Source organism: Neopelma chrysocephalum, unplaced genomic scaffold (genome assembly GCF_003984885.1).
Source record: "Neopelma chrysocephalum unplaced genomic scaffold, ASM398488v2 Primary Assembly neopelma1_22, whole genome shotgun sequence".
NCBI classification, from domain to species: domain Eukaryota; kingdom Metazoa; phylum Chordata; class Aves; order Passeriformes; family Pipridae; genus Neopelma; species Neopelma chrysocephalum.
The window spans coordinates 9,774,240-9,786,805 of record NW_020897689.1 but is presented as its reverse complement, the minus strand read 5'-3'; the positions used below and the strand labels follow the sequence as shown (position 1 = coordinate 9,786,805).

Sequence of the window (12,566 nt, the reverse complement as noted above, 5' to 3'; positions counted from 1 at the left end):
CTATTTTCATTCACTGATGCTAGAAAATTCAGTACGTTAAGAAAAGCATTGTTAGTTTGCAAAAATTGCTCAATATAATTAACAAAAGAGGAAATGATACTTGATGTGCACATATATAATTTTACCCATATTTGGTTAGCATTTTATAAACAGTTATCCCCCAAACAACTAAAAACCTTTTCAGAAGGCTCATTTCCCACCTCTATATTTAGTGTGCAAGCCTCAAAAATACATATTTCTGACCTTAATAAGTCACTCTATGTGTTAAATGACAACATTTATTCATGAGTACACTGAAAAGGTTCTCACATAAAATCTCAAATGTGTATTTGTTGTAAAAGATTTATACGAAGTGAGCATATTGATATATCAAACATATCTAAAATAAAACCACAGCATTTATATTCTACTTTCTTTCACTGCACTACCAAACTATTATTAGTCTGCATTTAAACAATCCGCAGGGGTCTCTTTTTCTAATTCTCAGCGGTATTACCCCTTCTTGAGAGCAGAGTTAAACAGGCACAGCACTGCCTGATGGAGTCATCAGACAGTAATTCTTGAGCAACAAGCAGTTTAAGTCATCAGTGTCATTATACCAATTTCAACCCTCAATTTAAGTAATTTATTAGTGCACAGAGTTGGAAGGAAAAGCTTGTATTATTCCATATTCAACCTTTGCCATAAGACAGACCATAACCAGCACATTTGAAAAACATCAATTCCTTAGTTACAGTATCAAATATCAAACAAATCTCATGAGAAAGAATATCACATGTTGACCCCTTCAGCCTCTCTTTGCAGAAAGTCCCATTCCTGGTTCTGGCACTAAAGCAAGGACCCTGCTTCCATAACCAGTCTGAGCATTATTTTTCAAAGTTTCTAAAATGTTAGTATTTTAACTCAGTGTATAGGATCATACATTACTTAAAACCACAGCTTATTCTGCTGTATCTACACAATCAATCTAAGATATCTCACATCAAACTCCCCCGTGAAGAAGATTAATCCAATTAAATGCAACAGATATAGACAACTCACCAAGACTCAGCGATGCAGACAGCAATTTCTAGGGGCTGTGTGTGCAGGGGACCTCACTACTCAGATCTCAAGCATGCTAGGAACAAATTTGAGAGAAAAATATCAGTCTTTTTTTTGGAGACAGGTATAGGAAAAAAAATATGTTTAGCACATTGCAGTTCTAAGCATAACACAGCGAGGGAAACAAACTTTGCAGAGCATTATCTGCTTTTCCAGACATAACTACAACCCTCTTCCAGTTGCACAATCACTCCAGGCACACAACTTCCTCTCTACCTGCTGCCTACTGCAAATTCACAGCGATAGCAACTAAAATGTTTACATTAACTAACACAGTACATAGCCTCTATTTTCATAAAAGAATCTATGAGAACTCTCTGTGAAAGTGGTTGGTTCCTTTTTTTGTTGACTGCTTGGCTGGTTGACTTCATAGCACACTAGTTTCAAACCTCTAAAAAGGAGAAAGTGGTGTTCTTATAAAGTGTCTTTCAACCATTATTACAACTTGTATGTACAGGAGCACGTTTTTTCTCTCAATCTCCCCTTACAATACTCCAGATGCAAGTGACAAGTATCAGTGACCAGAAAGCTTTTCATTATTATGGAGTCCCATAAATCAGTAAAGAGTCCCACAGAGCAGAAGACATACATTGCACAGCAAAACACATTTCTTTGGGGAGGAGGAGCACACCACTGCCCACATAAATATTATACCTGCATTTCTCTTTGTAGGTCAAATGGTACTTTATGTCAAATGTATCCAAGCAAACTACCAAAGAATAGTTTTCTACTTTCTTATTCTAACAAAAAAAAAGGCAAAACATAAAGCAAATGAGAACACAAAGAAAATAAAAGATACACTACCAGAGTCATCAACAGGAAAAAAAAAGCACACCCTAATTATGCCTCAAGAGAAATGGAATTCAGAATCAACTTCGTTCCTTCTGTAATTTCTGCCATCTTACAGAAACCTTCTTCAAACCAGTTCTGCTTAAGTTCTTTCAGTCACAGTCAGGACACCATTACAGTAACAGACTATTCAGGGGCACCACTAACAAAACAGTATTCTTATATAAAATATATACACAGAAAATATGGTTGTTATTTCCTCAGGAATGCCCAAAAAGCACACAAGCTCCACAGTTCACAAACATGGGCTTCGAGTGGGTCCTCGTTGACAGAAATCATAATCTTGTCTTAGAATAAAATTTTAAGTAAACTATTAGATCTTTTGATGATTTAGTGGGATTTCCAGTATCTGTTAGACATCTGCAGTTCAGAAACCCACCAAAGAGAAGCTGCTGTCTCACCAGCAGATGGGGGCTGCAGTTCCAACCCACGGTGGGGAGACCTTTTCCACAGAGGAGCAGTAACTGCCTGTGCAGACAGAAGCATTTCCCACTCATCTTCTGTCTTTCACCTGCTGTGTGCCAATGAATGAGTACTCTACTACCATTTTGTTTCTTGATAACTAGCATGGCTGCTCACTTGTATTTTCCTACTGTGTTTTCCTATTTTTGGGTCCCACCTCCTGGTCTCCATGGCCTCCAGTACTGCAGCTCAAGGAGTCTGTACACAGATAATGTAGCTCCTGACCATTACACTGGTGTCCACGGAGCACCACTGGAAGGGACAAGTTTTGCTGATTTTCATTCGTTCTGCTCACAGAATGTTTACCAGTAATACTGTCTGAAAACATACACAGCATTACCTTAAAAATACTATTAACAAGATCTTTCTTCCCAAATAAAACTCTTGAATTATACAGTAACTAGTGACAAGCTTATGTACCTGAATAGGTGTATTATCTAGTATATTTCAGATATATTTCTCCAAGTAAACTAGACTGCCAATGAAGAAAAAAGTGACGAACATTAATTGATTGACAATTAAATTATCTGTTAGTCCTTTGCCTTCCCTTCTCAAGCCCATTCTGGAGGTTTAAACAAAAGCGAGCCAACTAGCATGCTACAACCCACATCTATGCAAATTCCCACCAGAATCAGGAGGTTCTTGAGATGGCCCTCAAAACGCAAGAGAAACTACTCTTGCATGAAGACAGCTGTCGCAGTGACATAACCCTGCTAATGCTGGTGCACAAAGGCCTGTGTAGGTAGGTCTCACACAAAGGCCTACACGAAGAACAGGTCTCTTCCTCAAACAAATTATCAACATTAGCTACAATATAAAAATGGAATATACCACAGCCATCATTCTCCACACCTGCCATTTTCCAACACCACCATTCAATCCTCCCTCCTACAAAGAGTTAAAGAAAACTGATTCAAGGTCAAAAAAACCCAACTAAAAGCAACTGATATAGAGCAGAACAACACACCATTCTCTGACTTCAGAGCACTTTACATCTTTGTTTTCTATTCGTGCACAGTCACTTCTTTCTTTCCAGTCTCTACTCCAGGTACCTAAGATGCATTACCTCCTTGGTCCATAAAAACTTTAAGTTGTGAACAAAATACACACAATGCCAACTCTACAAACTATAGTTTAGCTAAAAGAGAGTGAAAACTGCCACTTTCAGACATATTTGGAGGAGATCATCTACAGCATGCAAAGCTTAGTGAGCATGAACTAGGTGAGCTTAGTGAGGCTTTTCTTATCTACAATCTTCATGTTCTGTCATTCTTATACTAAGAAGAAAAGGAGGCACAAACGACCTCACCATTTAACAGTACCAGTTAACAGTAACTTCACACAGCACTCTAGCAAGAAAATAGTTTGAGGCTTCATTAAAAATTCAGTATCTGTTTCAAAGTAATGCTCAAAAAACAGCAAAACAAGCAAAAGTATGTTTGCACTGCAAATGCCAACAAAAACTGGCAAGCAATTAAAAAGAAAAAACCTTTAAACTATATTATTAGAGCTACATTTTATAGCCAGTAAAGCATCAACAAGTTGACTTTTTTTCCCCCTCCAAGATAATGGCAACAACTATTCTGGCCATATGTAAAGAAAATAGTGTATTTCTAGCCATAAACTTTTATTTGGGAAAAAAAATACAAAGATTTAGACTGAAAGAAGAGTTTTTCCCCTTGAGAATACAACTAAAAACTGTTAAAATAAACTATTTATTTATTTGTACACACTCTATCTTCCTCTACATGGAATCTCTTTTAGAAAATGGATAGAACAGGATGAGGAGATTGTTCATAGCTCTGGAGACAAAGGTATAAATCTCAGTAAGGGTAGCAAGTGAAATTAGTTGACAATAATCACATGTATTTCTGGGAATATATAACTGGTTGGTCAGCAAGTCCTGACAATAATTAGAAAGAGTAAGGACTGAAGAGCTACTTAGTGAACTCAAAGCATAGCGGAAACAGAATGAAGAAAAGCAATCTCCACTGCAGACTAGGTCATACCTGAACTCTCAGTTGCACAAGTATTAAAACTTATGACCTTGGGTTTTCTTGGGTTTTGGTTCAGGTTCTGTCCGGGATTTGGTTTTGGTTGTTTTTTTTTTAATTTTTAATTTGATTCCATCACATAGGCATATGATGAATTTTAAGTTCATAAAAACATCTGCAATGAAAGTGTCAGTATATACTATCAAATTTATTCATAAGCAGACTTTCTTCTACCCTCCTAAAGTTTTCTTTTTAAATGCAGTTTAATACCTCCTACATAATCTGTGAAGTACAAATGGGTGAGGTACAAACTGCATTGGTTTTAATTGCAGTGATTTTCTTCAAAATCCAAGGGCAAGGCTCATTAGAGATCAATACTGACAGCCATGAAAAACTAAGTCTATTCACACACAGATGAATTACAGCACAGGCAGAGTAAGACTAAAATTCCATAACAATTCTGACCTAACATGTAAAATGTTATTTCACTTTCCATGCCCATTCTTCAATCTCAGACTTCTCCACCAAGGCAGCCAATAAAGCAGCCAATTGTGATATGCCCACTATAAATCCTAGCAAAGAGCAACAATATGTCTTACATAGCTCACTAAAAAAGCATCAAAATAGTAACTCTCAGTCAACAGTATATCAGATCCATGTTCTCACTATGTCCCCTCACAGAAGCTCATGTGATCCATACTACATAAGATTCATGGATAAATCAACACATTCGGTAGATATTTTAATTAATTTGTCACCTATACTCTCTGCCCTTTCATTATTACGTTAAATGTTTCCATGTACTGTGGACTATTTTAGCAAAATACAAGTTTTCCTTCTCAAACTTCAAGTAACATCTTGAAGTTTGAAAACATACAGAAAAAATGTAAGTAGGTTTTACTGAGGGCATTGCATCTTAGCTGCAAAATGCAAATGCACGTTACAAAGAAGCTTCTGAATATCTAAGTAATGAGTACACACTCACAGAAAGAGTGAGATTTATCAGTTATAACTAAAAGGAAAGCAAAGGAAAAATAATATCTGTCAGTAACTGAATTAATGGGAGATTGTCATGGAAGCCATTTAAGGAAATGTAAGACTTGGAATAGCATAATGATGCAGCTGCAGAAGTAAAAAAAATGTGCATATTGTTAATATGTTGTCGTATAGCTTCAGACATTTAAATTAATGAACTAATTTCAAACTTCAAAATGCCAAACACCCCAGTGACCATACACTTTCCATACGAATTGTACACATTTTATTTCCATTAAACTCTTAAATAAAATTTCCATTAATCTTTTACTAGAATAACGTGCAATTTCCATAGAAAAAGATTGAAAAATCATAAACAGTTACAAAACGCAGTGCAGCAAATCCACCACATTCAAGATCTATTTTTCAAACTATTCATCAACTCAAAATAATTGCATAATATCAGCAAAAGTATTCCAAATGCTCAGGAGAGGAAATGCTGTTCTAGGTAATAGGTAAATGCAGGACTGAATGAAAGAAAATTAATTTCTTTCACTCTTCCATCATGTAAATGGTATTTCTAAATACAACACTGACAAAATGGCTTTGTTTTAAAACCCTGTTTAAAAATTCCCTGTTTTTTTTCTGTTGTTTCTTTTTTTTTTCCTAGTCCTGTATCCTAAATTGATTAAACTATACAACCTGTCATTTTTCATGTCAGATTTCTACTTGGTATGTTTTGAAAAGGCTAAGCTACTGATTCATTAAAAATAGGGAGTGTTTCCATAATATAAATACTGCTGACAAGCTACTAACTGTAGAACTGGTAAGATGCCTTAGTAGTATGTAACCACTGATGTAATGCTACAAATTATTTTTAATACTCAACCTTGCCATTTCACCAATATATATGACTGTTTAAAATGCTGGTCTAACACAGAGCAGGAGTCCTGGCAACTGTATTTATTCCCTGAAATCATAAAATATTATCAAAATATTATCTATAATAAAGATGTGAATTATATGTTATCTAAGCTCGATTACCCTGACGGGTAAAAGTCAAAGAATACTTCTTTAAGGTTTAAATTCCCAAGAGAAGAAGAGCTCAGATCCTGTCTGCAAGCACACAATGGAATCACAGCTGACGATGCACATCTTTTTCTGGATGTCTCCATATGCTCAGGAGGGTTTCCTCCCCCCCTCCCCATTTCTCCCCCTCCACCTCCCTTGCTCCCAGCATTACATTGAAGAATTTGTCATTATCCACTGCCAGGAGCATGAGAATGTTTTAACAACTAACAAAAATAAAGCAGGGCAGTGAACTTCACCTCATTTAAAAGTAAGGGATCTTGCCAGAGTAGCCGTCTGTAACTAAGTTAACTACCAGCAGAAAATGGGTGGATGAATGGATGCTGTTTTATGCCTTCTATAAAGTAACTATCCATGTTACTTTGGTCTTAGTTTAAAATGCTGTGTCACACAGAAGAGTATATACTGTAACAACACATTTAACCTCTGACCTCTAAAGCCAAACAGGCGTAAATGAATATTAAGCATTTTAATGCCTATAAGAATACTGAAGAAATGTGTGGAATTTGTTAAATACTTTATACCTACTTGCATGCAAACTGCATTGTTTAGAGAGGCCAACCACAGAAAACATACAAAAAACCTCAACGTGGCAAGAACAATTTCAGTTCAGTGTTCCCTTTCTCCAATGCACAATCTATTAGTGTTCAGCAAACAAAGAGTTACATTTATATTTGAATTTGGTACCACTCTTTAGTGTGTCTTTTCCTTTTAAATGAGCTGACAGCATCCTCAAGGCTTAGACCACATAAGCCTCTGCAATTCTGGTGTCAGGTGTTAGAGAAACTCCAGCTGAGCGCGGAAGCCCAGATTTTGCCAATGAGATAGCGACATCAGCAACAAAGGCAAGGAGCAGAAGACAGTAGGCATTGTAGCAGCAGCTGGCTCGCTCACTGACTTTGTTCTTCCTGCTGCAAAACCTGGGCTTCCTGCAGATGGGCTAGCTCTTACTGGTTTTTTTAGAGGACGGAGGGAAAAGTTGGGAATGCCAACACTACAGACAGCTTACACACCTCTTTCAAGGGCGCCTTTCAGCCTTCTCATGAGCAAGCTACACCTTAAGTGATTATAAAAACATAAACATTATTTATAAGTAATTTATTTTTACTTCAGAGTTTCAGTTTAAAGCAATACATCACACTAAACACAAATAAATCCCTTGTATTTTTTAATTTTTCCACCAGAAATAACCTTTATTTTCTTTCTCAAATAACACAATTCCATCTTAAAAACTTAAGCTGATTCCAAAAGTATAATTCCTGATTGCAATAAAGTATTCCTTCCTAAAATGTCTCAAGTTTCAATTCTAGCACTGACATCACCAGGACACAGAACAAGGAATTTACAGGCTTAGTAAAGATGTGCCTTCAGACACTGCAGAGATACTGATGAAGCACACCATACGTAGACTCTCCCCCTAGTGAAGACCACAAGCCTGAGAAAATAAAAAACTGAGAAATCTTCAGGTTTTTTGCGAAATAAAATAGTACAGTGGCTGAAAAGATGAGGTGATCGCAGCACCTTTGTCATGCATTTATTGCATAATGCTCACCAAGATGAGATACAAACGTATTAAAAATAACACGATTTTCCAAATTATTACATGATGTTAAAAAGAGCAACCTTTATTCTTTAAGTTGTTCTCAATATTTCTGAAGGTTGGGTCCGTGACAAACTATTTTCTTCAAGACTACAGATGACCAAGACTGGCTATGAACATCAAGCTTCTCACAGCACTTATCAAATTTAGGGATTAATCATTTGGTGGCAATTTATATCTTTCTTTATCTCATGTGACACAGCAGAGCCAACTTCTATGTCCAATCCCTAAGCAGCTGTGTCACAAATGCCAAAATAAGGGACACAAATGCATGAGTGTCTGTATGTGCTTCTATACACATCTGTATGTGCAAATATTCACAAGCCTAGTATAACCTATTTGTGACACCACCAGTGATAATACACAAATGTCCTAAAAAATATGTAGGAGGCATAGTACCTACACCAACTGCAATAAAACAACCAATTTCCATTCACACTAAACTGCGTGTAAGCAAAGACGAACCCTGCTTTGGGGAATAATATTTTTGGTACAACATTAACAACAATGTACAACATTGTCATTTCTCAGAGAGCATCCAACACAGCAGACCAGCAGCTCCCTCCCTTTGGGCACTGCCAGAGGATTCTCCCATGAGTGGAGCCCACCAGGTTGCCCAAGACGGCTCTTGGGTTGCAAGGAGCCAGGAAATTAACTGACTAGAGATGTTTTTATAGTTCAGTAGATAAAAACCCAAAGGTATAAAACCCAAATGACTGTCTTCAACCACAATGGCAGAACAACAGAAACAAAAATGCTTTAAGTAAGAAGACTGACAGTCTAAAATACTTACTTATTTACAGTGGCAATAGAGCTCTGCTGTAACTGCCACAGCCAGACACTATATGCTTACCTCAAACTATACTTAAACATTATGAGTTCAGTTCTAAAGCCTATTCACCTGCTTCCTACTACTCTGGGGAAAAGAAAAAAAAATAAAAATACAAAAGCAATTGATTATTATCAAACAAGCAAACTATTCTCCTTTCACAAGGAGACTCCCTGCTAAATTACAAGTATATTTATACAGTGAGCTCCTACGTACACACACTTCAGACAGAAGTATACAGGCTAACTCAAACTAAGATCCAGATATCATTATTTCCCGGTGACCACCAGCAACCAAACCTCCTTGCCTTTTTTTATTTCCCTCCCCCCCCACCTTTTTCTGCCAGGCTCCCGGGCAGGTTTCCCGCAGACAAACTGAATGTCCCTCTCTCTGGCAAGAGCAGCGTGCGGTCCCTGGGCTGGGGGGAAAGCTCAGGCCCAAGCGGCGGCAAAGGAGCGAGGGGCAGCGAGACAGGAGAGGGACGCGGCTCCGGTTACACCTCGCCCCGCAGCCTCCGAGCCGCGCGGTGCCCGCGGCGGCGGCGGCGCCGCCGCACACACCGCCCCCCGCGGAAGCGGGGAGGGGCCGCGCACCCGCCCTCCGCGGAGGCGCCGGGCATCTCCGCACCCCTCCCCCGCGCACCACGCGTGGGGCCTCGCTCGCCGCGGAGCTCCCTCCCCGCCCGCAGTCGCCGCGCGCGGCGGCGAAGCGGCAGCGAGCGGAGCGGCACCCGCCCAAGGACCCCGGCCCCGCGCCCGGCCGGCTGCTCTCCCCTCCTCCCGCCGCCGCTCCCCGCCCCGCGCACACACGCAGACACACGGCACTGCGGCGGCCGGGCCCCCACCCCTCCCCGGGCCGCGGGGAGGAGGCGGCCGGGCGCCCCGGGCTGCGCTCGCTCGCACGCAGCTGCGCGGCTGCGGCGCCCGCCGCCCGCGGCCCGGCGCTGCGCGGCGCACACAGGCCGGCACGGCCCCCGCGCACAAAGTTGGAGAAGTTGCCCGCTTCGCCCCCTCCTTCCCCGCGCGTCCCCTGCGGGCGCGGAGCGGCGGCGGGGCGCTCGGCGCAAGGCGAAGGGGAGAGGGCGCCGGGCACCGCCGGTGCCTGCCCGACGCGGGAAGGGGGGCGGCGGGCTCGGCCCCGTGGAGGGGGCGCGGAGCGGCCCGCACCGCTGCGCACCGAGCCGTTGTCAGCCGGAGAAGGGGAGGGGGCGTGCACCGCCCTGCTCCCCAAATCACCCCTTTTGTCATCGGGGAGAGACCCTCCCTCAAGTTTTGCTGTCGCTGCATACTGGGGATGAAGGGGAACGTCCCGATCAATCCCCTGAAAACAGCACCCCATTGCCCCATCCTCCTCCGGCCCGAGCAGGGTAGCCTCTGCCCCCCAGCTCAGCCCCTCGCCTCCCCGGCTCCTCACACTTTTCCCCCTAGCCAGGGGCGCGGAGAGGCGGCACCCGACCTCCGCCTGGCCTGGGAGCAGGAAGCCGGTCCCCTCGGCCGGGCAGGGTGGGGTGTTCTATCCCCCCCCCCCCCTCCGTCCCTCGCCGAAACGGGGGACGTCCCGGAGAAGTAACCCCGCGCGCCCACCCCCACCACCGGGCGCGGGGGTGCGAGCACGATGCCCCAGCGAGGGGCGGCCCCGCCGTTCCCTGGCGCCCCACGGAGGGGCCGCAACCCCCGCCCCGCTCCCCCCGCCGCCGGCGCGGGGGAAGCCGCCTCGCCGCGGCCGCGGTGCCGCCCGCCAACACCGCCCCTCCGCGCACCGGCGCGGCCCCGGGCGTCCCCTCGGCGGTGCACGGGGCGGCCAGGGAGGCGCGGGGGCTTGGGCACACCCCCCGCCGCGCGGGGGCCGTGCGGGGGCCGTTACCGGGGTCAGTGCCGTCTCCCGCCGCTGCCGCCGGCGCTGACCTTCGCTTTGTAAGATGAAGCTGAAGCTGGGGCTGCGGCCGCCATGTTCCCGTTTTAATAACTGCCTGCTTGTTTATTTCAATGGAGACCCTCCCACCGCTCGCCCTCCTCCTCCTCCTCCTCCTCCTCCTCCCCCCCCCCTTCTACCCAGAGGAGGGCTGGACGGGGAGGAGGCGGGGGGAGGCACAAGTCACTCCCCCCTGCCCCCGGGCACAGAGGCAGCGGCCGGGCCCCGAGCGGGGGGAGGCCGGGCCGGGATGGGCCGGGCCGGGCCGGGCGGCACCGCGGCGCGGGCCGGGCGCCGCCGCCGCCCCTCAGCGATGCCGCCCGGCGGAGAGGGGGCTGCTCCGCGCCCCGCCCGAGGGACAATGGCAGCCGCCCCCCTCGCTCGCAGCGCTGCGCAGCGCTCCCAGGAGCCTCCTCCTCGGCGCCCGAGCCGCCGAGAAAGAGGAAGGGGAAAACAAAGTCCTTCGCCCTCGAAGGGAGAGACTTTGGCTGTGGCCTTTTGCTGTCCGCCCTCAGAGGAGCCCCGCTTCCAGGCGGGACCGGAGCAGTCAGCCCTGTTACGGCTTTTAGTGGCCCATATTCACAAAAACAGGGAGGCTAGGCGGGGGGAATACAGTCTTATTTCCTTTCTTTGCCTCCGGAAAAAAAAAAAAAGAAAAAAAAAAGACACACATGGCTGAAAATTGTGTCAGCTGTATCTCACTCACGGGAGTTAGGGGATGCAGATGTAGGCTTTTCATAGATTGGAGGAGTGAATACATGAGTTAAAGATTAAGGGCTGTAGGGCGATTGTTAAACATTGCCCTTTAGTTCAAGAAGCAATCCGCGATGCAGAAATCCTATCTTACAAGAAAAGCTTTACGTTTTCGCACATGTCGATAATGGCGAGCTATACTTTACACACTGCAACAATCCTTATTTTTGATATTTTCTCACATGGAGGGCGCAGCCCCAAGTTGTTCTGTAGCTATCCGCAGATACATTGTTCCTGGTGGTATGGCTAACTCTGCGTGCAGTTAGGCTTGTCCAATACTTTTTTGATCATAACCCTTGTTTTCCAATTTGTTACACTTTACCCTACTGTGCTGCATACAATTTCCCACACTTGTGTCTGAGTCAATTTTTTTAAAGCTTTTTTTTGTCATTGGGTAAAAATAGTTCAATTGTTTCTCCAAACAAATTAAAGAAAAACTCTTTCCCACTCTTCTCCCCCAAGTTAAAGAAAAAAGTCTTTGCAACCAAATAACTGAAAACTTGCAATATTTTTGTCTTCTAGAGAAAGAACTCAGGAATGGGAGGAATGATCATCAGAAATCCATTGAATTTGGTCCCATTACAAGATGCAGATGGAGGGATTGTTGTTTGTATATGCTCAATTAGAGTTTTGATGTGAAAGTAACCAGAGATCCAACCCACATTAAATGCCGCTGTTTTAGGGGAAGTTTGGCATCATTTCAGAAGACAAGGTTCCAATGTTGGGCTGCAGCAGCTGGAGAGGACTACCTTTCTGAGGACTACCTCTCCATCAGTTATGTTTGACAGAGAAATTACATAGTCTTCAGGAAGTTCTTCCACCCTGCCCATACACAGAGAGGTAAAAAGAGATTGAAAGTTAATTCCATCTGGAGAGCAGAGAAATCAGAATATTACCTTGAAATAACATAGCAAATAAGAGTAGCTTGTATGTGAAAAAAAGAAACAAAGCAAAACTGGGGTAAAGATTCCTGAACAGACAGAGCTTTCCCCTTGACCTCATT

General features: G+C 43.8%; 1 protein-coding gene across 6 annotated transcripts in view; it reads right to left on the bottom strand.

Moving 5' to 3' along the window:
• The window catches only part of NCOA2 (nuclear receptor coactivator 2), a 186,427-nt gene extending 175,443 nt beyond the window's left edge, over positions 1-10,984 (bottom strand). Inside the window, exons 1-2 of one of the 6 annotated variants that reach the window (XM_027697197.1) lie at positions 10,763-10,984; positions 1,042-1,117 (exon numbers count right to left, since the gene is read on the bottom strand). The gene's annotated coding sequence lies outside the window, so the exon portion shown is untranslated. The other 5 variants (XM_027697282.1, XM_027697524.1, XM_027697364.1 and 2 more) reach the window with 5 other exon arrangements.
• Positions 10,985-12,566: the final 1,582 nt, after the last annotated feature.